The 27813-nt window shown below is 40.6% G+C and overlaps 1 pseudogene across 1 annotated transcript; it reads left to right on the forward strand.

Annotated features, from left to right (window-relative positions):
* Positions 1-8: 8 nt before the first annotated feature.
* LOC148999276 (glucose-1-phosphate adenylyltransferase large subunit 1, chloroplastic-like) lies at positions 9-27813 on the forward strand (annotated as a pseudogene). The gene is made up of 12 exons (XR_016170982.1): positions 9-319; positions 1377-1386; positions 4956-5048; positions 5352-5465; positions 5541-5714; positions 12407-12499; positions 12647-12731; positions 12815-12870; positions 13590-13683; positions 13769-13881; positions 14162-14234; positions 27554-27813. The product of XR_016170982.1 is annotated as a glucose-1-phosphate adenylyltransferase large subunit 1, chloroplastic-like (transcript).

The raw sequence follows: 27813 nt of genomic DNA on the forward strand, positions 1-27813 counted from the left end.
TCTATCTCTGTAAAGCTCTACTCCTCCACACTCCCAAAGTCGTCAAATCGAACTCAAGGAGTAATTCATTCCTTCCTTCCTGCTTTCCTATTCTTTTTTTATTCCTCTTAAATTCTTCACTTTGAATTGTTATTGAGGTAATAGAAAAAATGGCATTTTCCGGCGATTGCCGGATATCGCTCTCAGCCATGGGCCACTTTCGTGGCAGCGGCAATAGTTCTGGGCTAAAGATGGTAGGAAGTAACAGTAAGCTTGTGAAGTTCTGTAATGGAGAGTTGATGAGGAAGAAGCTCAGTCTCGATCACCTTCAACGTCAGGGGTGTCACATCCCGCCCTAAATCCACTCAGGGGGTACCCAATCTGGGTTACTCGGGAGTGATCCACAGCCCAACAGATCCAGTTTAGGATCGATCATATCCACTAATCACAATAATATAATCAAAAGCAAGAACAATATATAGTATTCAAGTAATCTAATAATAAAGGTTAAGAAATGATCATAGAAGGATTACAAACAACATCAGAGTGCGGAAATGATTCAAGTAGGGTAAACAGTCAAGTATGAAAAGGAGGGAGGAAACCCGTCCTATAATATTAGCGGAAGGTAGATCGCTTTAAAATTTAGGTTTACAACCGGTTCCCAAAATGACAAGGGAACAAACTAAACTACGGTCTCGACGAATCAAATAAAAGGTTAAAAGAAAATGGGACGATATCCCAATACTTGCACACAAGTGCAAGGGCCGAACTGCTCCAGATAAGTCCCAATCTCGGACTGCTAGTCTTCACCAACTTGTACACCGTGACCAGTAGGGTACAGGCAAGGAAAGAAATTTCGGCAAATTTCGCTGAAATATCGGCGAAATTCGCCAGTTTCGCCCCCTGGCGAAACAAAACCAGGGGGCGAAACGATATTTACCAGATATCGCCGAGAAATCGGCGATATCTGGCGATATATCGCGATATTTCGCGATATTTCGCGATATTTCGGAAAAAAATATTTTTGTTATTTTTTTGTGTGTGATTTTTATACTATTTCTTGCACTTTTTAGGCGATTTTCTCGCGATTGTATCACAATCTTACCAATCTTATCACAATGATTCAAGACTCAATAGTTAATGTATTAAATGTAATTTGGAAGAAAATCTATATAGAATAACTTATAAATAGAAAAACTTTTTATAGCAAAATCATCAAGATTAATGAGCAATCTTACCAACTATATTCTAGTGATCTAGTTCTCAAAAGTTAACATGCCAAATGGGGTTAGGGAAGAATATATACATGAAATAATTTATGGAAACAATTTACATTATGAAGATATTTTGTAATAGAATCGTCAGTTAATCTTTCCAACAATGCCTGAATGATTTAGGCCTGAGAAGGTAACACATTAAATGTGGCTAGGCAGGAGATTTAAATGGAAATATTTATTAAGAAATAATTTAAATTATCAAAGTCAACATGCCAAATGTGATTAGGGAAGAGTGTATACATGAAATAATTTATGGAAACAATTTAAATTATTGATGAATCTTATAAAAGAATCTTACGAGTGATTTGATAATCGTTCCAATTATGTCCTAATGATGTAGGCCTCATAAGGTAATATATTAAATGTGACTAGATAAGAGAATTTAAATGGAATAATTTTTAGAAATAATTCAAATTTACCACATATTTACATCAGATTAGGATAAGTATCAAATTTATCAAAATTATTGGTTAAAATATTCAAAAAAATTTGGGGGCGAAATTTCTATATGGGGGGGCGAAATTTCGCCGAAATTTCGGCGATATTTCGCCGCCATGATTAACCAATGAATCGGCGAAACAACCGAAAAGTCGTTCCTTGGGTACAGGTCATCAACTTGGTCTTCAGAGTGTTGACCATCATAGTCAACAGTAGTAGTACCTGCAGTAGAGTCTAACAAAAATGTTGCAAAAGGAGTGAGTTCAAAAGAACTCAGCAAGGCAGATTATTCCACAATAACATAGATACATGATACAAAACATAGCATGATGCAATATGATATGAAACACATGATGCAATTATGATTCTAACTCTATGTATGCTAGTCTCTAGGGTAGACATGCTTTAAGTCATAGCACCATACTTCTTTGGGTTGTCAGTCACTCCCCCTCAATCATACAAGATATCTTGGGTCTGCCCGGGGAAGTTCGGTAAAGTCATCTCCAAAAAAGAACCATGGTAGGGGAATCAGTCACCGCTCTCTCACATCACCGTTTAGTATAAGTACTGGCGCATGTCACAGAAAAGCCTAGCCCAATGCAAGTCATCTACTCAGTTGTATCAACTCAGTTCCAAATACGTTCATTCCTCGCCCTCGGCGATCCTTTCCGGTATCCTTCACACTAGAGTCAGCGTAATCCCGGATTACGGACTCATCAACCCTATTGGTCATCCACAAATAGTAAACGGGAAGCTCTCACGTCCTCTCACGGATTGGTTACCGGTCTTGAGCGCCCGTGAGCCCAAGTCTAGCCATTTGCAACCCTACCAATAAATGGCCCCTTTCAGGTATCCGTAGCATGGTTTATGTCCCCTACCGGATTGGTTACCGGCTCAGAGCGCCCATCAAACCATACACTACCACGGGTCGTTCGGTCTCAATGCCCTTCCGATTCGGGTCTAATACGACAGGGATATCCTAGCCATACATCTAGACAAGTCCTATGTATGTCATCCAATGATCCAGGAGAGCGTCGATGGGCATCTTCGAAGAACATCCCATACTATTCCCTCCGATGTCCAAGGACAGAAGTACCAGTAGGGCACTCCCCAATCCCAAATCATACCTAAGCAATCACATGCTTATTTCCATCCATTACATATCAACAATACATTATCATATTGAAAACATGTCATAACATCTCATAATACAATGTATAAATAAATGACAAGAATAAGTAAACATGATAAACCAAGTAATTAAGCATGGTGCTACTGTCATAAGATAACTACAGTAGTCATATGATGTCTGAAATCAACTAATAAGTTATGTCTACTAAGTTACTAACAACAGTGTAAAAGTCATACAGTCTATGTTATATGGCAATAACCGTCCTTACCTTAAGTCACGATGATGATAATCCAACAATCTCAAAAGAATGATCCAAAGATGGTAATAAGACCCTAGACAAACATAAATGAAAGGTTAGAAAAGAAATCGGGAAAATCGGAGGTCGAACGGATCAAAATGGAGCAAGGTTGCTGTCAGCAACAAGTTTGGTCGATGGTCTTGGTCGATGGTATCGACCAAAAAGATCGACCAAAATTGTCTTCGGGACAGAATAGTTGATTTTGGGGATTTTGGTCCGAAATGGGTCTTCCGGGGCTCGGATTGATCTGAAACTTGGAGGGATGATTAATAACAATGTAAGAACACTACCTAGAAAGTATTATCACAATCCAATGGTCCAAATGAAAACCCCCAAATTGAGGTCCTATGTTCTAAAGACAAGAATCCTAGCATTCATGAAAAATTGATGAAATTGAAAGGGAAGCTAGAGAATTAGTTGGGGAATAGGTTAGGAACAGTAGCAGGAGACTATGTAGCAAGAATCAACATGATCCATTGATCAAATTGAAAACCCCCAATTTGAAGCCTTAGGTTCAAACTTGCAAGAATCATGTTCATTAATGAAATCGATTGCAATTGCAAAAGAACTTAGGAATTCAATTAAGGGAATGATGAGCAGTAGATTAGAGATACATACTAACATATAATCAGAACTAATTGAAAGAGAAAATCAGATTAAGAGATGAATTCATGTTGTAAAGAAGAGAAAAATCAAAATAAGAAAGCAAGAACACCATGTATGAGAATCATAGCATGGAAAGGGTGAAGAGAGGTTTAATCAAAGCAAAAGAGCTTGTAGAAGAGGTGGTTGCAAGGTTGCAGCACCTTCTTCACAAACTCAGTAGCAAGAACAAGATGAGGTAGAAGTATATCAGAGAGAGAGTGAGAGATTACATACCTTGGAGAAGAGATTAGAGAAGAGAGACAATGATTTTTGTAGAAGATCATCACCCAAGCCAAGGAGGAGCCTAAGAGGAGCTTTCCTACGTTCTCAGGTGTTGAAATGAGTGAAATATCGTTCTAGGTTCGAGGTTTCACTTAAATAGAAGAAGGAATATCCAAAAAGCATCTTTTTCTCGATTCTGGGCAACTTTGGTCGATGGTCCTTGGTTGATGGCATCAACCAAAAGGATCGACCAAAACAGGTAACAGGTTTCAGCAGAAAATCCAGAAATAGTTCAGCAACTTCGAACAGGGATTCGGAGGGCTATACAAGGTCAAATTGAGTGAGGTTTTCTCCTACAAGTCAATCAAGAAGTCTAGTTTCCAGTAATACATTTGGATCAAGCATGTGAGGTCATTAGGTCCACCAAATAAGCTCACCTTCTTCGATGCGCAAGCAGGATTTGCCAGACATAGTTCAGCAACTTCGGACAAGGATTTGGAGGGCTATATGGGGTCAAATGGAGTGGGGTTTTCTCCTAAAAGTCCATCAAGAAGTCTAGTTTCAGGAAATATAATCGGATTGGGCACAGGAGTTCATTTGGTATTTCAACTAATTCACCCCTCTTCGGTGCGCAGATTCAAAACTAACACTGACAATGCTCTCAAGTGAGGGGCATCATTGTCAATGTCCAAGGGCTTGGGTTCCGACACCAAATCAACAACCAAAAGGGCCCACAAGTCTCATTTCCCCCACTTCAGGTCTTCAAACCCACAAACATAACAGGTCCCGAGCCGGGTCAAGGTTAGGATAAGGCCAGACATTATAGATCTACCCTAAGGGAAAGGTCTGACATGGCTTCCTAAGGTTTTCAAAGATAATAATATTGAAATTAAAGTCCAACTTTTAAGGTCTAACATTGAACCAGTCTTTCTTTATCCCAAAATAAATAGGGTGTCCGGGCCAGGTTTGGGCTGGATGTTACAAGGGGCCTCATGGTAAGTTGCTTAGGCCTTACCTCTGCATGTCTCTCACAGCCGCTGCTCCCTCCGAAGCTAAGGTGAGCTCAAATTCAGGTAGTTTTTAGCTTATATATATTCATTGTGGAAAAATTTTCTCTGCAATCTGAGGTTCTTGAAGCCCCATTTAGCACCAACTCAGAATAATTCTCTTCCCTTTCAAAATTACACTACAAACATTCCATCTGATGCATGTCATTGGGTAGCAACAACATGGGTTGGAGCCAAATTATGTTCATCACTCATAAACTAAGATATAAGATGTTTTCACCCTAAAAGAGAGTGCAATGGGTGTACCCTGCTGCCCTAATATTGGGTTTATGGAACTGGATGGTGTTTTGTAGCTGAGGGACTTGGAGATGGAAAGGAGAGACCCACGGACCGTTGCAGTAGTTATACTTGGTGGAGGTGCTGGGACTCGTCTCTACCCACTTACCAAGCAAAGAGCCAAACCTGCTGTAAGTCTTCTCATTTCAGAACATAACTTTGCTCATGATATTTTGTTAATTTATCAATGCAACTTCCAATCACAGGTACCCATTGGTGGTGCATATAGGCTTATTGATGTGCCAATGAGTAACTGCATAAACAGTGGGATAAACAAGGTTTATATTCTCACTCAGTTCAACTCTGCATCACTTAACCGGCATCTTGCTCGTGCTTACAACTTTGGAAGTGGAGTTAGCTTTGGGAATGGATTCGTTGAGGTATTAAATTGGACAATTTCTTGTGCTCTCGTCATAAATTTTCTTCTTCTGCATCTGTCATGAATTGCTATGTATTTTGAGATTCTCTTCGTAGGATTTATGATCAAAGAATGTTAGATGGTAAGAAATAACATAAAAACTGTTAAGGATTATCAACCTTAAATGCAGCGGAACAGAAACAAGATACAATGAAAGAAAGAAAGAAACAAGACACCAGTATTTTACTTGGTTCGGTCAACTGACCTACGTCCAAGGATGAGTTAACAACTCATCAAATCATGCAATCATCCAATAGGTAGAGAAGGAGGTTACAGCCCATATCAATCTACCCAACAAGAACCCCAAGCATGAACTAATCAAGAAGAAGAAGGCAACTCAGAACATGTGCACCTGATTACACAACAGCAGCCACTCTTTTCTTCAAGGCTTAACGAGCACGCCAACAGCAAGGAGAACTCACACCTTCAGAAGCAAGAAAGCTTCAAGCAGTCCAAGCTTTAACAGATCTTGAAGCAGCCGTAGGATTAAGCACCGAATCCCTTCAAGCCCTAGATCAGAACCTCACATACCAGAGCAAAACCGAGAGTAGAGAGAACAGAGAGAATGAACCGTAACGAATGGCCTCTCTCACCTCAACCCCTAAACTGATATACAACTTAAGAAAAGGTGAAAATACAATGCTGCCCTTATAACCTTTTACATAAGACCTCCATGTCCTATTCTAAACCAAAAGACAGAAATACCGTTTACAAACAACATTCTCCACCTTGACTCTGCTTATTTTGATAATTGCATGTACCTGAGAGTAAATATTAACCCATCAAACAAATATAAAAAACAATGTAAAAAACAAACTATAGAGATAATAATTTCAATGAATTTAAGGCAGACTTAAACTTATTAACAGGTACAACCTTAGTCATTATATCAGCAGGGTTAATAGAAGTATCTATCTTACATATATCAATTAAACCCTTAGCAATTATATCTCTAATGAAATGCAATTTTACATCAACATGCTTTGTTCTCTCATGAAACACACTGTTCTTAGCAAGACACAAAGCACTCTGGGAATCACAATAAACAAGAGAATGCAAGTCATGAAAACCAAGCTCCCCTAGAAGCCCCTTAAGCCACATGCATTCCTTCACAGCCTCAGACAAGGCAATGTACTCAGCCTCAGTGGTTGAAAGTGCCACCACATGTTGGAGTGTGGACTTCCAACTCACTAGATTCCCACCAAGAGTAAATAAGTATCCAATAATGGACCTTCTCTTATCCAAATCAGAGGCAAAATCAGAGTCACAATATCCAACAATATCTAGCTTATCAACACAAGAATTATCATGAACAATTGTATAAGATGCAGAATTTTTCAAATATCTCAACAACCACATAACTGCATCCCAATGTGAATCACATGGCCTACTCATGTATCTACAAACAACACCAACAGAATATGCTATATCAGGTCTACAACAAACCATAGAATACATGAGGCTACCAACACATTCTTGATATGGTCTATCAGTTACAACAGCATTAGAATCCATTCTAAGCTTAAAATGAGCACCAATAGGAGTATTAACAGTCCTAATATTATCATGTCCAAACTTGTTAACAAGTTTATGAATATATCCAACTTGAGACAAGGTCAAAATACCACTAAGCCTATCTCTATGAATATCAATGCCAAGAATCCTTTTAGCAGCCCCTAAATCTTTCATTTCAAACTCAGATTTCAACATAGATTTAAGCTTACAAATCTGAGATTTATCCTTTGATGCAATAAGCATGTCATCAACATAAAGTAAAAGATAAATGAAAGAATTAGTGCTAAACTCACAATAATAAATACAGCAACTATCATAGGAGCTTCTCTTGTAACCATTCTTAAGCATGAATACATCAAACCTTTTATACCATTGCCTAGGAGATTGTTTCAAGCCATACAATGACCTTAACAATAAACAGACCTTTGTCTCACTCCCCTTCACAACAAAGCCCTCAGGTTGAACCATATAAATATACTCATCTAACTTACCATTCAAGAATGCAGTTTTCACATCTAATTGTTCAAGTTCAAGATCAAAGAGAGCAGCAAGAGCAAGAAGCACTCTAATAGAAGTATGTTTCACAACAGGTGAAAACACTTCATTATAATCAATTCCTTCAACTTGGGAATACCCCTTAGCTACTAATCTTGCCTTATACCTTGGTTGTTCAACACCAGGAATACCAGCCTTAAATTTATAAACCCACTTACAATCAATTGGTTTCTTTCCTTTGGGTCTATCCACAAGAGTCCAAGTCTGATTTTTCGTTAAAGATTCCATCTCATCTTTCATGGCAACAAGCCAAAGCTTGCTGTCCCCACATTCAAGAGACTCTTTATAGGTTCTAGGCTCACATCCCTCAAGTTGGTCAGCTACATTTAAAGCATAAGAAATCAGATTTGGACTCCCATTAGATTCACACATATTAGCATATCTAGAAGGTCTCTTTATCTCTCTTCTAGACCTATCTCTTGCCAACAAATAACCATCTAAAGGATCCTCATCTTTAAGCTCTTCTTTAACATTAAAAGAATCACTTCCAACTTCTAAATCATCATCCTCAATCTTAGGATCAGATTCATCAACCACAGTTTTAGACTTATCCCCTAACTCCACCTCAAATATAGCCTTGTCTAGATCATTGGAGTTAGGTCTAACACTTGATGAATCAATTTTCAAAAATTCAAGTTCATTGAATTTAACATCCCTACTAATTACAATTTTCTTATCTTGTAAACACCAAAGCCTATATCCTTTAACTCCTAAAGGATACCCTAGGAAGATACACTTCCTACCCCTAGGCTCAAGTTTACCCTTGTTTTGATGAACAAAACAAACACAACCAAAAGGTTTCAACAAATTGTAATCAGTATGCACTTTACTCCACCTAAAATCAGGTGTTTCAAAATCAACAGAGGAACAAGGAGATTTATTAATGACATAACAAGCTGTACTAGCAGCTTCAGCCCAGAATTTCTTACTTAGGCCAGATTCAATCAACATGCATCTAACCCTATCCATGATTGTCCTATTCATCCTCTCAGCCACTCCATTCTGCTGAGGAGTATAGGTGCATGTTCTATGTCTAGTAATACCATGTTCCTTACAAAAAATCAGAAACTTTTCATTCACAAATTCAAGACCATTATCAGTTCTAAGTTTCTTGATTTTCTTTTCAGTTTGATTTTCAACCAATACTTTCCACTCTAGAAACTTATCAAAGACAGCTGATTTATCCCTAAGAAAATACAGCCATGTCTTTCTAGAGTAATCATCAATAATAGACAAGAAATATTGGGCACCAGAAAGAAATAAAGGTACATGTGGACTTCCCCACAAATCAGAATATATATATTCAAGCACATAAGAGGTTTTATATGAAGAATGAGGGAATTTAGTCTTATGGAGCTTACCCATGGCACACACATCACAAAAAGTCAAAGGGCTAAATTTCTTAAGACTTATTTGGCCACTTTTATACAAGTGTCCAAGCCCCTTACTACTTATATGACCCAATCTCCTATGCCATAACTCCACCTCACTAAGAATCCCACTAGAGACTGATGCAGCCCCTAAAACCACACTTCCATTTAAGAAGTATAAACCATTCTTCAAATCAGCAGTTAGAATTACACTATTACCCCTCATAACCCTAAGAGAACCCTCCCTAGGTGTATGAAAAACCCCTAGAATCAAGCTGACTCAAGGACAACAGGTTTCTCCTAAGTCCAGGTACATGTCTCACCTCCTTTAAGTCTCTAACAGTCCCATCATTCAATTTAAGTCTTATTGATCCAATTCCCATAACATCACAAACATGATCATTACCCATTAATACTTTACCACCTCTAATAGACTCAAAAGTGATAAACCACTCCCTTCTAGGAGTCATATGAAAGGTACAGCCTGAATCTAAGATCCAAGCATCATGATCACTACATGATGAAACCACTAGTGCATCACTAGTAACATCAGCCACATGTGTGGCCTCCATTCTCTCATTTCCATTCTCACTTTGCAACTTTTGAAGTCTCTCTCTACAATACTTCCTTATGTGTCCCTCTTTCTTACAATAATAACAAACCCTCTTGTTATTATAAGATTTTCCATTAAAATTATGATTTATATTAACATTAGTGTTCTTTGCAACAAATTTCTTCTTTTTCTTATTATTATTGTTGAACTTCTTCTTAGTTTCATGCATGGTTTTATTATCAGAGTTAACAAACAAACCATCACTAACATGTTTTACCTTCCTCTCAGTTTTCAATTCTATATCCCTAATTTTCAATGCTTCCATCACATCATCAAGGGTTATAGATTGTCTACCATATTTAATAGCATTTTTGACACCAACATGAGAATCAGGCAAAGATTTCAACAATAGGACAGCAAGGGTATTATCAGATAACTCTTCATCCAAATTAGCCAAATCACATGATAATTTATAAAAGTCTTCTACATTATCAGTTAAAGACTTAGAAGCATCCATCTTGAAACTAAACAATTGTTCTTTCAATAATGTAACACTAGGAATAGAGGCAGCCATATATAATTGTTCAAGTTTAAGCCAAACCTGAGCAGCCGTCTTACACTCTCTTACCCTTCTCATTACGGTGTTACTTAGGTGCAAAATAATACTGCTATAGCACATATCTTGCATATCTTCCTTTTCTTCATCAGTCATGGAAAAGGGAAGTTCTTTATCAGTCTTTAAAGCCTTATGACACTTGTTTTGTACAAGAATAGCATGCATCCTATTCTTCCACACCATATAGTCTCCCTTACCATCAAATTTCTCCAACTCATACCGGGTAGGAGCCATGACAAACAAATGAAGAATATACAATCAGATTGTATCTTAAAACAGTAACACAAGATATTACTAACTTTATCAAATTTCAGAATTTAAATAATCCAAAAAACTGAAATAATGATATATAATAATATCAGGTTTAGACCAAGAGAACAAGGGATAGAGTTCTAATGTTTTATCTAAATCAAGAGTTCAATAATAATCACTAAGAAATGTTAACTGTAATAAGTTAACAGAAAATCAAATTTCAGAATTTATATACAACTATAATCAGAATAACAAATCAAATTGAATTTCAGATTATAAACTAAACTCAAACAATAATTACATATATGTAATCTATTTAGCACAAAATCCCAATTTATTTCAAAGAATCAAGGCAGCCAAACCACTTTTCAAGTCAATCAGCAAAATCAAATTCTAATTTCAAACAATAAATCTGAGATTTGATATGCAAACAAGTCCAAGAATATAGTAGATGCAAAGCCCTAACCCAATTTCAAGAAACCCCCATGGCCGAACCAATTCATAGGTTAAGTTGCCAAATCAGAAAATGATTTCAATGAATTGAGAAAGGAGATTACATACAATCAACTTCAATTAATCAATTATAACAAAGCCCCAACCTAATTTAGGTAAAACCAAGAATTAGGGTTTAACAGAAAAATTAATTGAAGCAATGGAGATTCAAGAATCAATCAAATAAATTAGCATACAAGAATCAAAGTAAACAGAGAACACAAATTAACACAATAATCAGGTTAACCAAGAGTTAACAGATTCAGGCAAGAAACGAACAAAGGCTCTGATGCCAAAACTGTTAAGGATTATCAACCTTAAACGCAGCGGAACAAAACAAGACACCAGTATTTTACTTGGTTCGGTCAACTGACCTACGTCCAAGGATGAGTTAACAACTCATCAAATCATGCAATCATCCAATAGGTAGAGAAGGAGGTTACAGCCTAATCAATCTACCCAACAAGAACCCCAAGCATGAACTAATCAAGAAGAAGAAGGCAACTCAGAACATGTGCACCTGATTACACAACAGCAGCCACTCTTTTCTTTCAAGGCTTAACGAGCACGCCAACAGCAAAGAGAACTCACACCTTCAGAAGCAAGAAAGCTTCAAGCAGTCCAAGCTTCAACAGATCTTGAAGCAGCAGTAGGATTAAACACCGAATCCCTTCAAGCCCTAGATCAGAACCTCACATACCAGAGCAAAACCGAGAGCAGAGAGAACAGAGAGAATGAACCGTAACGAATGACCTCTCTCACCTCAACCCCTAAACTGATATACAACTTAAGAAAAGGTGAAAATACAATGCTGCCCTTATAACCTTTTACATAAGACCTCCATGTCCTATTCTAAACCAAAAGACAGAAATACCCTTTACAAACAACACAAACAAATGTAAAAAAAAACCAATGGTTATGAGCAAATTAAAGCAGAAATAGGAGTAGTTTTGACACATGATTAAGCTGAGAGAAAGCCACTTGAGGTGCCATGGACATTGCAAGGTAGACTAGTGCAATAGTAAAGAGGAATGATATAATTCAGAATGGAGGAGTCAAAATATTCAGGGCAAGCCACGGAAGACATGCATAGCTTAAGAGTCATAGTAACTAGTGAGTATGCATGGCCAACCCCATTCAATTGGGGTAAAGCTGAATTGAGTTCAAAGGCTAGGTGTAGAGAAATTTTAGCATTCTGTCCTCTACAGTCTTCTTTTCTTTTTTTTTTTGGTAAGATCCTCTACAGTCTTCATTACTAATGAATTTGGAACCACTCAAAATTTGATCTTGTTCTACTCCAGGTTCTAGCAGCCACTCAGACTCCAGGAGAGACAGGTAAAAGGTGGTTTCAGGGTACTGCAGATGCCGTGCGGCAATTTCATTGGCTTTTTGAGGTACTGCCAATGAATTTTATTACTGTCCTTCGTGTGCTGTCTGGAATAAAATGTTAAATGTCCAGCCATGTATTTTAGCTCCAAGGATGGTAGGTAGGTTACTTCCGGATGTGATGCCAGTGTTATGGTCTAATGAAAATACTGTAGGATGCCAGAAAGTAAGGAAATAGAGGATGTGCTTATTCTTTCTGGAGATCATCTATACAGAATGGACTACATGGACTTCATGCAGGTCAGACAGCAAATGCTTCAGTTGAGATATTTTCCACTCCAGACTTTTGCTTCAACATTAAAATTTTTCGCTTAATTTTCCAGAATCATTGGCAGAGTGGTGCTGATATTAGCATTTCTTGTATACCTATGGATGACAGGTAGTTTACCCTAGACTACTATTTATTCCTATGTACTCTGGAATTCCAAATCCCAACTAATTTCACAGTTCTCTTTTACAGTCAATCATGTAAATGTAATACACAAGGCTAAGAAATACCTTTGCAGATTTTTAGACACACTTTGGTACCATACTTAACCCAATGCAGAATCAAATATTGGCAGTATTCGAAAAACTTCTTTTAGTAATTCCTGCAAATCAAGAGGCTTTGCCCTAGTCAACCGTCCTTCCCTCAGCTTTAAAATCTGTTTCCATTGAACCCATTTTTTTTTTTTTTTTTTTTACCACTGTTGACTTTTCAAGGACAATAAAAATTCTTTAAATACAAAATGAGTCTTCCAGGACAACTCTTTATCTCTTATGATAACTTTTTTCACATCAAGATGCAGGACTCCAACTCCCCCAACCCTGTCTTGTTCAAGCAAATACAGCCAGCATCTTGAACTTCAGTCCTATTGTTGAAGAAGTTAGTAATCATCTTCTATCAGTAGCTAAAGAATTTCAGCTGTTCATTAATATCATATGTCTTGGAATGGACTCTTGTTTTCCTTGTGATTTTTCAAATTTCTTCATTATAATTCTTTGTTCCATTTATAGCTTCTTTTGTTCTTGGATAGAATAGAATTCTATTTCATTCATTTTTTAAGGTTCATTATGGTCACAAATTATCTCAGAATCCTTTGTCTGCTCCTACTATAGCCGTGCCTCAGATTTTGGTTTAATGAAGATAGACAACAAAGGGAGGGTCCTCTCATTTAGTGAAAAACCAAAAGGAGCAGATTTGAAGGCAATGGTAATTATTTGTTTCAAGTTGTCATTTCAATCTCCTAGAGGTGAAGCAGTTCGGAGTGGCTGCACTAATTTTACGCACCATGTAGGAAGTAGACACGACAGTTTTGGGGTTGTCACGAGAAGAAGCTAAAAAGAAACCATATATTGCTTCTATGGGAGTGTATATCTTCAAGAAGGAAATACTTTTTAATCTTCTGAGGTAATGATTATTTTGGATTTGTTCTTTCTGAATTTTACCACATGAATAAAAATGTCATTAGGGAAATCATGTGGCACTATCTCCAGCTGAATTGGTCAGTGAATGAATGGGGGAAACCCTATGAAGTCTCTAAATCAAAACTGCTTGGGACTTTGTCAAACTCCATTCATTTTTGGGCTGATTGGATCGATTGGATCAGATGATGGCTTTCTGTCGAAATAAGAAATGAAAGTAAATTCCAACATAAGCACTAAGTATTACTGCATCATTGTCAGCTCAGATGGCGTTTTCCTACAGCAAATGACTTTGGGTCTGAGATAATCCCTGCTTCAGCTAAAGAGTTCTTCGTCAAGGTCTGTATCAAATCTTATTTAAGTCTTGATGCGTTCAAAATCTGCTCAGCCCTTAGATCTCCTCATGATGACCTGCAAAACGAAAGCGTCAGATGTGGCCCGACCGCGGGGGTCGGGAGTCCACCTCCGAAGGCTAAGTCAGTTGATGAACTTAATCATAAACGGCTCTGCTAGAAGCACAGAGCTAAGGAATGAAGAACTGGGAAAGGTGATCTAGATCGTAAGCCGCTGATAGTTTAAGTCTATCAGTATGTATCTAAACCTGAGTCTCAGATTGTGTGTTTTCGATCCCCCTCACCTCGTATGGTAGTGAGGTTTATATAGAGTGTACCTTCGAATCTCCTTCGTTGGATGCACTTGAGCCTTCTTCGGGTAGTCGTTGGATCTTAATAGATAGATCCGTTGAGCAACAGACTTCTACTAGTTTGGACTAGTAGAGGACTCCTGAGATAACTCTTTAGGTTATGCAATGATTATCCCTTCGATAATGATTAGCCGCAGCCGTCAATTTTAGTCTGCCATCATTAGGGTAATTACCCTAATCCATAAGTAGGATTAGGGCGTGCTTGTAGCTGAATCAGTTTTCTTCTTCAGCAAGCCATCTTCTAGATCCGGTTCGCTCGGGAGCGAGTCGGTTCCCTCTGCCTCGACCGGGGTCGAGGGTCGAACCAAGTATGAACCCGGTTTGATCATAATTTCTTCGTATCACGAGCCCCCCCAGACCAAGCATTCGGTCGATCCCGAGGGCTTGGTTTTTAACTGGGTTCTTTGTCAGGCGATAGACTCTGCGTGCTCCATTAAATGTCGTATCACATTTAATGCGGTGGTCACTTTTCCTCGAGCGTTGTGAGGGTAAGGCCACGTGTCACCTTGCAGTCGATCTGTCGTGGCTCACGTAATCCAAGCAACGGTTTCCAAAAGCCTGTTTCGGATTCGTGAGTTCAAACTTTCAAAACGTCTTTCAATCTCGATCGTTGATTTTGAATCAATCTCGATCGTTCAAATTCCCGAACACTCGTGCGGGTGTTTTAAAAGCGGTTCGTTGTCTTCGTAGGTTTCATTCTTCCTGTTTGGAATTTGAACCTTTGTTGTCTGCTTCGCGCCTTCTTGCTCTCAAGCTTCTGCCTCACTAAATCAGTAAGTTTACTGGTCTTTTTCTTTTTGTAGTTTACTGAAACAAGTAATGGAGGACAATGGGGCTTCTCTGGTACCCAGTGTTGGTAATAGTAGTGAGGCTTTTGCTTCTCCTGCTTCCGAACAGTCGGATAGTGATAACAAAATCCTAACTGTCCTCTGGCGCGAGTTTGCTGAAGTTTCTCAAAAAGGTTTAGAGAGAAAAACTGAAACTCCTCCTGCCTTCCTCGAGTCCTGGATCTTCCAAGATTGTCGAGTCTTCTAGGCAGCCTCAAACTTCCAGGTCCGATGGTGGACCTGGCTCTGTTCCCTCCATTTATAATGAGGAAACCCTTCTTTTAGCCATCCAAGATTTTGATTTTCCTTCCTCTTATCAGGTTAGGGCTCCCCTTTCTGATGAGGGTTGATTCAACCCTTTCGAGTGAATTTTCTCTGTACATAGATGCACTGGAAAGCGAGGTTCGCTTTCCCTTTTTTAATCCTTTGTTCTCCGCAGTTCTGAATCATTGGGACATTTGTCCCGGAATGCTCCTTCCCAATAGCTGGCGTCTCATCGTCGGCTTCTTGGGTTTGTGTTTTGAACTTGGCATTACGCCATCTCTTTCTCTCTTTGTACATTTTCATATTCTTTCTATCTCTCATCCTCCCATATTGGTTTTTCTGTCCAAACGCAATAAGGCTGAACTTGATTGGAGGGGCAGCATCCTTGCCAAAGGAACTTGCCCTTCTAACCACAAAAGATGGCGCGAACGATACTTTTTCTGTCGAGCGCCTCCATCGGATCTTAACTTCCCAACCGCCTGGAGGCGGTGTACTTCTTCTTCCGAGAATAACTGAGGCCTCCCCTTATCCAAAGAAGACGAGGCGGCCGTCAGGAAGATCAAATCCATTCCATGGTATCAAGAAATACATGGACTTGAGGTGGAGTATAACTCCATTCTTCAGTACTGGGGCTTGGCTCATTGTGAGCTTCTAACCATCATCCTTTAATTTTACTGAAGTGATATGTCTTTAATTCTGACCCTTGTTCTTCTTCGCAGTGCCTCCAAGAATGAACCCCGAGAACCTGCGAGTGAAGGCCGCTAGGGCCGTTGCAACAACCGAGCAACGATCACCCAGAGCCTTGACCGTAGATCAAGAGGCTTCTGCTCCCTCTCCCGACCCCTCTTATAGGGGTATCAGGAATATCAGGCCCGTGGCTGATGCTTCGGGTAAAGGGAAGAAGCCAATGGTGGAGAGGTCCAATGTCTCCTCCTCCACCCGAACCAAAAGGAGGCATGATACAATTGATGCTTCCTCCCATAAAAAATCCAGAGCTTCAACGGATTGTGAGGAGGTCTTCACCCCCCAGTGGACCCTGAAGTTGACCGACAGGGTGACTCGGGACCCTGAGAAAGCTGCAGAGTGGAGCTCCCTCAGTCTTGTTCCTTCTGATCGCCAGGAATTTGAAAACCTGGATGACGTTGCCCTTATTAGTCAATCCACAAGGTACCGGTCTTCTTGCTTACTTATTTTTTCATAATTTCTTATGACTTCTTCTGATATTTTCCGCCCTCCCAGGAATGCTGTGTTGAGATTCTATCAACACATGGAAGCATTGAGCCATGTTGGCCGCAACAGCTCTTTGCTGCAAACCTGTGAAGAGAATTTGGCCAAGGCCAATTCTGAGATAGATCGGCTGACTGCAGCTGCTGAGGAGCTGCAGAGAAAGCATGAGGAAGAAGTGATCTCCCTCAAGGATGCCCTCGATGCTTCGAAGGCTCATGCCACTGCTGCCGAGCGCGAGGCCAGGAAGCAAAAAGAAGCTGCCACGTTGTTCGGTGACAAGCTTGAGTTTCAATGTAGGAAGAACGAAGAATATCTGAAGTGGGCGGTCCCTAGCAAGCCCGATCATATCAAGCCAGAGCTTCGGAAGGAGTGTGTTCAGAAATACCTGAACAGCGTATCTTTCTCCGAGCTGCTAGGTGCCTACAACATTCAAGCTTATCGCTTGGGGCAGAACTAAGGGTGTCAATTGCGTACCGAAACCGTTTAACCGTACCGAACCGCGCCGTCTAAAACTGCACCGTACCGTACCGTTCAAAATTCGGTACGGTACATACCGAAACCGAATTTCTTCGGTACGGTTCCGGTTTTAGGTACTCATACCGTCGGTACATACCGAAACCGTACCGAATTGGTACCGTACCAAATTAAGAGATATAAATTGTAATTTTACAATTAAAACACTTAACATTTTTCCTATCCCTAATTCCCTATTTCAATTTTTTGTTTCATCATTCACTCATCTTCTTAGATTTACTTGTTTTGTCTCTGTTAATTAGATTTATTTGCTTTATCTATGTTAATTTCAGATTATATCAATTGGTTGATCACAATTTCATTAGGATTTTAATAAACTAATCACAAAAGTGGCATAAGTTCTTTCGTACAAAAAATGTACCGCACTAGATACCATGTTTAAACTGTTTTTCCGTACCGATTTAATACCAAAACCGTACCGAACCATTTTTGTAAATACCGAAACCATACCGTACCATTTAAATTCGGTACGGTACTGTTCTGGCTTTAGGTATTCAAAGTCGATACCGTACTGAAACCGTACCGAATTACCGAAACCGTACCGATTAACACCCTTGGGCAGAACGACATTTGGGAGCGGATTCTCGCATCAATCCCTAATTTCGATACTGCTCCCTTCAGTGAGGTGTGCCATAAAGAGGTCTTCGGGAAATTAGGCATGGATCTTCCGGACTGAGCTCGGGAAGAAGATGATCCTTTTCCAGTTGACCCTCAATATGAGGCATACTTGGCGGACGAGCCGGCGCTTCCAGAGGAGAAATCACAAGCCGAGTCTCAAGCTGCTGCTATAGAGGACTCAGCCAATGTCATTCTTGAGAAAGGCTCTTCTCAAGATCCTGAGAAAAGTCCTCCCGACCAGGGTCCCTCGGGCAACAATGAAGAAGAGGCTTAGGGAGTTATCTTTTGTTTCTTGTAAAGACTGACCTCCTTGTTAATGAATAGACATTTCTTTTTCATGTTGGCCTTTCCATTTCCCTATATCCTGCCGAAATCTTGTCTTGAATATCAAAGTATAAATGATAAAACTTATCACTCAACTTCACATTCCTCGACGAATAATAATCTTGTAGAAATATTGTGAAGATGCGTTTCGGAAAGATGCATTAATCTTCCCCACTACTTCATTTATTGCAAAGTCCACACGTTTCCCCTTCGTGAAGTCCAAACGTTTTCTTGCTTTTGTATACCATTCACTGTTTCCAATGAATCGAAAATACTCCCATTATTATAATGGCGGTGCGACGATTGGAGGTATCTCTGCATCGGGTGCTCGCTTCCACATGTTTCCATGTGGCATCCCTCCGACCATTGATCTTGCTTTCTGCGGATTTCGAAGCGTCATTTCGATCTGCGTAGTTGGTTGTCCTTAGCCTTCAACCGTCGTCTTAATACCTGAGGCTATTTAAAGCCTTCATGGGTACTCTCCATCTATCCTGCTATCTGCAAGTTAGATTTGCTAAAGCGACATTCCGTCCTTCTGCCTTCTTCCGTATTCCTCGTACTCCAACAATAGCTCTATCAACTTCTGAACAAGTGAGTTTTTTTTTCTGGTTACTCATCTCTTTCCCCACTTCCCCCCTAAGTAAACTGCACAGTAGTAGTACTTGGGGTTTAGTTCGAGTTTTTCTGAAGTGATAATGAACTAGGGTTTTCCCCTTCTTCTTTTTTTTTGTTGTCATTGGATATTTGTACTGATACGGCTTTTCTGTTTGCATAGTGGCTCCCAAGATCAACCCGAACTTTATCAGAGCGAAATCTAGCAAGAAAATCGTTCCGTCGGTGGTGGTTGGGGCCAGTGAGGTGGTTTCAGCTAGTGAATCCTCCAAGCGTAAGGCGACTGCTATTGGTGAATCTTCAAGTCAGATTCCCACAGTTTCTATTGATGCCGCCCGTACGCCTCTTTTGCCCGAAGTGATCGCTCGTCTTTCCCAGGAAGATCTTGATCACTCCTTTGTTGATGGTGCTGCTGACGCCCCTACTGCAGAGACCGTTGGTGCACCCCCGAAGGAGACTCTTCGGGCATCTGAGGCAACTATGTTGGCGTTTGATGAAGGTGTGGTCCCAGCAGGCGCTGCTCCTATTTCCAACTCCAGTGCTTGTTTGGCATCCTCCTCTCCTTTGGAGTTGGAGGATTTTGTCACCAGGAAGTGCCGTCGGGTGATAGGTGATGCAGCTCATCCTTCTCTTGATGTAGCTCATCCTTCTCATCCTTCGCCCGAATTAGTGTCAAACGAGTTTGACAGAGCGTTGGAATGGTGCACTGCTGCTCGAATGACTTCTGAGAGCACAGTTCTTTCCAAACTTCCAGATGAAGTCTTTACGAAGTCACTGGTGATGTAAGTCTTTCTTCATTATCTTTTGATTCTGAAAAATTACTCTTTTGCTCCTTTTTTTTTTTATAACTCGGAAGTTATTTGCAGGAGTCTTACTGGTAACTTCCACAACCAAGTGGAAGCAGCCTCTAGGCTCAATAGGTTGAGCAATGAAGTTTCCAGGCTTCAGGAAATCTCTAAAGCTAAAGATGCTGAGATTGCTCGCCTTTGGAAACTAGCTTGGGAGGTTGCAAGAGAAAAGAATTCGATGATCGGTCGTCTTCAGTCGGAATTTGATGATGCCAGGGAGAAGATCCGGCAACTGGAGCGAGCATTTGGAAAGTCAGGAGCCAAAGGATCTGAAGCGTTACCACAAAGGCAAGCTGTCGTTCCTTTGCCCGAATCCCTTCCAACTGATGTTCGCAGAGCCTGCGTCTTCAAGTATTTACACAGTAAGCCCTTTGTTGATATGCTGAATGCTTATAACTTGCAGGCGTACCGGGATGGTGAGAACGAAGTATGGGAATCAATATTAAGGAAGGATCCTCATTTTGATGCGACTCCCTACAGTGCTGTTTGCCATCCTAAAGTATTTACCGACCTGTGTATTCCTCCTCCTGACTGGACCAAAGATAAGATTGATCCTCCACCTTCCGATCCAGATATTATGCATTATCTGGAAGATTCTCCTGTTTATTCTCCCCTGGAAGAAGTCAATTATGACGAGCTCGTCTTGATTGCAAGTTTGGTCGAGGACCATACTTCTCCTGGACAAGCTGGACAAAGAGTATGAAATTGCGGAGGATTTTATGCATACCGAAATATTTTTTGTAATCCTCATTTCTCCTCTTCTTTTCCTTGAATCCACACCAATGGTTGACTCATATGTTTGTTCTAGCAAAGTCATGTCGATCTTGTATAACTTCTTAACAGTCACCGATGATGACTTTCTTTTTTGACCGAAGATTGTATCCAGCTCTTGTAATTGTTTTGATACTAGCCTCTTTCGATCTTTTGAAGAAATAAGAAATTAACATCATCTTGAGCTTTGCTAGCCACTTGAATTGCTGTTGAATTAGGTCTTAGTTGTTTGAAACAATGCCTTTACTTAAAAATTTCCGGAGAAATACAATAAGTCTGAAAAGGAACTCACTCGGGTTTTAAACCGATGCCTTTACTTAAAGATTTCCGGAGAAATACAATAAGTTTGAGAAGGAACTCACTCGGGTTTTAAACCGATGCCTTTACTTAAAGATTTCCGGAGAAATACAATAAGTCTGAGAAGGAACTCACTCGGGTTTTAAACCGATGCCTTTACTTAAAGATTATTCGAAAATTCAATAAGTCTTGAAGGAACTTACTCGGGTTTCAAACCGACACCTTGCAAAAGGAACTCACTCGGATTTTCATCCGATGCCTCGACTTAAGAAGATCCGAAAAAATTCCATAAGTGTTGAAGGACCCACACGAATTTTCATCCGATGCCTTATAGTTGGATATTGTTCTTGAATGTGGTGTATGATGCCTCCCAATCAAAAAATAATTTGTTGAAAGCCAAAAATTGCATTGATTGAGTTGAAAATGTTTACATCGCGAACAAAATTTAAATCATCATCAAGGATAAAACTTTTTGAGATACCTGGCATTCCACGACCGATCCAACTCTTTCTGGGTGTTGATGTTCTTCAGCCTATAAGCTCCTGAACCAACTGGTTTTACAACCATATAAGGTCCTTCCCAGGAAGGGTTCAATTTTCTTTGGTGACGCGGGTCGGAAGCTAGGGTGTTTCTCAACACCAAATCTCCGGCTAAGTACCGGCGATTCTTCACTCGAGTATTATAATGAGGCACTATCCTTCTTTGATAATGTTGAGTTCATGCTATTGCCTTTGCCCGAACTTCGTCCAACAGATCAAGACTATTAAGCAGTCCTTGTTCATTTGCTTTTTCCTCGAACTCACGATCCCGTAATGTCCCCGCCATTATCTCCACTGGTGCCAATGCTTTGGATCCATATGCCAACCTGAATGGAGTTTCTCCTGTGGGTGTTCGAACCGTAGTTCTATAGGCCCATAGTACATTATGAAGTTCTTCGACCCAAGAAGCTTTGTCAGCTTCGAGACTTCTCTTTATTCCTTCCAGTAGCGTTCGGTTAGTAAAATCTACCTGTCCATTGCTCTGGGGGTATGCCACTGAGGACATACGATGCTCGATCATATATGTTCCGCAAAATTGCTCAAATTGCGGACAGTCGGGCGAGTACCATGGTCGGTGACGATAATCTTTGGAATCCCAAAGCGATATATGATTGATTCAAGCACGAATTTCTCCACTTTTTCTCGGTGATTGCTGCCGGTGCACGCTTCAACCCATTTCGTGAAGTAATCAATTGCTACTATCGAGATATTCCCGTCCCTTTGACGCCTTGGTGAATTTGCCCATGATATCAATTCCCCACATCGCAAAGGGAATGGGATCTAGAATTGAAGTCATGGTTTCCGCCAGGCGCTTCGATACTGTAGCATGAATTTGACAGTTACCACACCGACGAACATATTCCATAGCAGCCTCTTGGACCTTAGGCCAATATGACCCAAGTCTCAAAATTTTGTGAGCCAGGGCTTGTCCACCCATGTGAGCTCCACAAATTCCTTCATGAACCTCAGCCAAAGCTGATTTTGCTCCTTCGGGGCCTATACATCTCATAAGGGGTCCAGAATAAGATCTTTTGTATAGTCTCTCATTTTGAATGACAAATCTAGCTGATCGAATCTTGATCAACTTTGCCTCTTTCGGATCCTTAGGTAATTTGTCATCTCTCAGATACTCGATTATCGGATCCATCCAGCAACGCTCTGCTTCAATATAAGAAATTTCTTTCTTATGATAACTTGGAAAAGTTATTTCTTCAATATAGACCGAAGGGTCTAGATTCTTTTCTTTGGCATTGGCTAGTCGGGATAGCTCATCTGCCACCGAATTTTTATTCCTCGAAATCTGAGATATCTTCAAATTCCGAAATTGGTTTTGAAATGCTTGCACTATCTCTTGATATTTCTGCAAGCGAGGTTCTTTAATACCATACTCCCCCTGGACTTAGTTGACTATAAGTTGAGAGTCACTATAAATAATAACATCTGCAATAGACAATGCTTTTGACAACCGAAGTCCAGCTATCAGAGCCTCATATTCTGCTTCGTTATTACTTGCTTCAAATGCAAATCTCAAAGCATATCGAATAATAAATCCTGCTGGACTTTTTAATAGAATTCCAGCTCCTGCTCCATCTTTATTACTCGAACCATCCACATACCTCCCAAGTGGTTGGTATAATGGGATCCTTGATGGTGGGTTCCACCGGTGCAATAGTTTCTACTACAAAATCGGCTAATGCCTGAGCCTTGATTGCAGTTCTGGGCTTAAAGCTCACTTGGAACTCACTGAGTTCAATTGACCAGGACACCATCCTTCCAGACAAATCAGGTTTATTAAGAACTTTACTAAGAGGAAAAGTTGTAAATACCTCAATTGGATGAGCCTGAAAATATGGCCTTAGCTTCCTGGAGGCCATCATGAGAGCCAGAGCCTGCTTCTCAATCTGCGAATATCTTGTCTCCGCATCTAGCAACACGTGGCTTACATAGTAAATCGGCCACTGTCTCTTTTTCACGAACAAGTACCGCACTGACCGCTGAAAGGGACGTCACTAGATATAGCTGTAATATTTCCCCCTTCTCCAGTCTGGACAAGATCGGTGGTTGTCCAAGTGCTTCTTTTAACTCCTCGAAAGCTTTACGGCACTCTTCGGTCCATTTTGCTTCCTTGCTGCCCTTCAAGTCTTTAAGTGCCTTGAAGAAAGGCAAACATTTTTCTCCAGACTTGGAGATGAATCGATTCAAAGCAGCAACTCTCCCTGTTAAACACTGCACATCAGTCATGAAAGCCGTAAACTTCTCATCCTCCTTATTCATAAGGATCTGATTATACCCTGAGTAGGCATCCATGAAACTTAAAGTTTCATATCCTGCAGTCGCATCTATCAAGAGGTCAATCCGAGGCAACGGATAGCAATCTTTAGGGCAAGCCTTGTTAAGATCTATGTAGTCTGTACACATCCTCCACTTTACCACGTTGGCCAACCAAGTTGAGCATTCAATTGGTTCTATGAAACCAAAATTCTTGAGTTTTTCAACTTCGCTACGAACGGCTTCATATTTTTCAATGGAGAAATTTCTCCTTTTCTGTATCACTAGTTTCGCCTTAGGATCTATCCAGAGTTTATGCTCTGCGACAGCCCGATCGATTCCTGGCATGTCTTCAGCAGACCATGCAAATACATCTTTATTCCGTTGAAGAAATAACTTCAACTTATCTTTAAATTCCTCCATTTGTTCGGACCCGATATAAGTAATCTTTTTCTCATCCTCGGTACACGGCTGGATTTGTTCCAGACTTCTCCTTTGGTTCGGGTCTTTGCATCTCTGCCTCTTCCCGATCGTCTCGAACTTCTATAGGTAGGGCAGTTACCTTCCTCGGGCCCTCCTTGTCTTTTAAATAGGCAACGTAACATTGCCGAGAGATCCTCTGGTCAAAGGAGACTTGACCAATTCCCATATCAGTCGGGAATTTTATCTTCAGGTATTTTGTCGAAACAATAGCACCTATCTTGGATAAAGATGGTCGCCCGAGGATAATATTATAAGGTGGCAGTTCCCGAACCACCAAAAAATTGATTCGGACGGTTGTTTCCTTAAGAAAACTTCCAATAGATAAGTCCAACTGGACCGATCCTTCCGCCACTACAGATGACCCTGCAAAACCATATAGATGTGTGGATGAAGGTTTCATCAAGTCCTGATCCACCTTCAATTTTTGATACACTTCGTAAGAAATTAGGTCAGCTGCAGACCCTGTATCAACCAAAACTCTATGCACTTCCCGACGTGCAATCTCTACCTTGATGACTATGGCATCATCATGAGGTAAACAAACATCTCTTTCGTCCTCCTCGCTAAAGGTGATAGAATCTTCACCATTCAGCTTTTTTCGCTTTTGCGTCTCTCCGGTTCCAACAAATTTGGATTTTGTTTTCAGACTCCGGAGTGATTCGGGCTCTGGTCCCCCGAAGATGGTAAGGATCGGTGACCGAGTAGCTTCAATCACCTCCTTGCCCTTCTTAGACTTCGGGGCCTCCCTTGATAGTTCTAAACTAACCGAACGATCCCTTTTAGGAGCAGCCGCACGTGGCTCACGTGGCTCCTCCCTCCTTCTGCTAACAAAAATGGACAAATGTCCCTGAGATATTAATCTCTCAATATCTGCTTTCAGATGACGACAGTCATCCGTATAATGACCATAGTCCTTGTGGAATCGGCAATACTTTTCTCGATCCTGCTTGCTCTCGGGTTTCAAAAGAATTTTAGGCGGCCACTTCAAGATATTTTTTCTTTTGATGATATTTAAAATATCAGCCCAAGGAACATTCAATGGAGTATACTCACTTTTACTGGGAGACCTTTGGCGCCAAGCCTGAGATTTTCCAACCCGATCACGGACATTTTTCTTTGGCTTCTGCTTACGCTCGGGGAGCCTTACATTCCTTATTGGAGACTTTATTATCTCCTTGGCTCGCGTCTAGAATCTCCATGACTTCAGCACTGCTTACGGCATCTCTGTACCAACTCAACATAAGTCGCAGGCATATCCTGTAGTAATAACTCTAGGAGTTTCCGATTAGTGAGTCCCGTGAATAGAGCGATTTTGGCTACTTGCTCATCCAAATTTTCTATCTCCATCGTTACTTTGTTGAATCTTTTCGGAAACTCTCGATTGATTCGTTCTTTCCTTGTCCGACAATAAACAAGGTTTCTTCCGTTTTCTTGACTGTATTCCCTCTGGAATCGCCCTATGAATTTGCGTGCCAATTCATCAAAGTTTACGATCCTTCGAGAGGGAGGTTTGAAAACCACTTTTGTCTTGCTCAGTTAGAGATGAACCAAAAACCGCATAAAATTTCATCGGAATTACCTAAAGCGCCATGGTGCATTGGTAATAGCCGATGTGAGCTATTGGATCTCCGAAGCCATCGAATGTAGAAAAGGTAGGCAAACGGAAGTTATGGGGAAACTGATATCCCGCAATTGGCTCGGCAAAGGGGGTCTTCCGAATGACTGAGTAAATATCCTCGGCAATCCTGCCCTTAGCCATTGCCCTAATTTCTCATTGATGTTGGCCAATTCCCGACCAATGCGGGTCGGGTGATCTTCGACAATATGATCACGACCTCGATTAACACGATCATCCCATGCTATCCGATCATCACGAATAGCCCGTCCTTCCCGAACATTCCGCTCGTCGCGAACTGCTCGATCATCGCGAATGGTTCTTCTGACAGTTGATGAGTGAGTTCTTACCCCTGTATCCAACCTTGTATTTGAATCAGTTGTACTCTCTTGCGGTCTGTCGAACCGATCGTCTCGCCTAGGTTGATCACCAATCCTCCTAGGTCCTCGGTCTCCTTCACGAAAATTCTGACCGATATTCCGGTCTTCAGCCAATCTTTGATCATGTGGTAACGCACGTCTCCCTGAATCGCATTGATGAGGTTCTTGTGGTAAAACCACTCGTCTGGTGAGCAAGCGGAGTGCTTGGCTCACCTACAAAAGTTGAATCTTTACCTGATCCAATTGATCTTGGAATGTATCAGGAGGATTACGTCCTCTCTGACCATCATCTACCTCGATAGGATTTTGGCTTCCCTGGGGAATATCTGGATTATTCGCTCCAGGGATCTGAACACCGAAATTGCTCTGTGCAGCGGCTGTTGCGGCTGCTGATCTAGTCACCATGGCTTTTCAAGTCGTTCCCACAGACGGTGCCAAATGATGCATTTAAAATCTGCTCAGCCCTTAGATCTCCTCGTGATGACCTGCAAAACGAAAGCGTCAGATGTGGCCCAACCGCGGGGGTCGAGAGTCCACCTCCGAAGGCTAAGTCAGTTGATGGACTTAATCATAAACGGCTCTGCTAGAAGCACAGAGCTAAGGAATGAAGAACTGGGAAAGGTGATCTAGATCGTAAGCCGCTGATAGTTTAAGTCTATCAGTATGTATCTGAACCTGAGTCTTAGATTGTGTGTTTTCGATCCCCCTCACATCGTATGGTAGTGAGGTTTATATAGAGTGTACCTTCGAATCTCCTTTGTTGGATGCACTTGAGCCTTCTTCGGGTAGTCGTTGGATCTTAACATATAGATCCGTTGAGCAACAGACTTCTACTAGTTTGGACTAGTAGAGGACTCCTGAGATAACTCTTTAGGTTATGCGATGATTATCCCTTCAATAATGATTAGCCGCAGCCGTCAATTCGAGTCTGCCATCATTAGGGTAATTACCCTAATCCATAAGTAGGATTAGGGCGTGCTTGTAGCTAAATCAGTTTTCTTCTTCAGCAAGCCATCTTCTGGATCCGGTTCGCTCGGGAGCGAGTCGGTTCCCTCTGCCTCGACCGGGGTCGAGGGTCGAACCAGGTATGAACCCGGTTTGATCATAATTTCTCCGTATCAAGTCTATCAAATAAATTCTTGACAATTTGAACTGTGTAGTGGTTATATGTAAGGTCAGAGATTAGCCTTGCCTTTCATCTCAAGAGTATCTGATATGTTGGTGGATCCATTACTCACTATTGAGTGATATACATTCAAAATATCACCTTTTGACTGTAATAATTTTGACAAGCAAAATATGTTAGCATTCTTCAATGATCAATCTATTTATGAGATGTCCACTGCAGGCATATCTATTTAATGATTATTGGGAGGACATTGGAACAATTAGATCCTTCTTTGAGGCGAACCTTGCCCTCACTGAACATGTATGTACAGAATTGCATCTCCTTTCAACCCTTTATTTAATTTGAAATATATGAATCCCTTTATCTTCCTAATTATTCTGATTACGCCTTCATTTCTGGAACTATGTAAGTACCCTTGTGCCCAATTTCTGTTTCTGGTTCCTATGTTTTTGATCAATGGATGCCCTTGTATTTCATGT

The sequence above is a fragment of the Hakea prostrata genome, unplaced genomic scaffold (genome assembly GCF_041222555.1).
Source record: "Hakea prostrata isolate BN-2017 unplaced genomic scaffold, UWA_Hpros_2 contig_18, whole genome shotgun sequence".
Taxonomy (NCBI): domain Eukaryota; kingdom Viridiplantae; phylum Streptophyta; class Magnoliopsida; order Proteales; family Proteaceae; genus Hakea; species Hakea prostrata.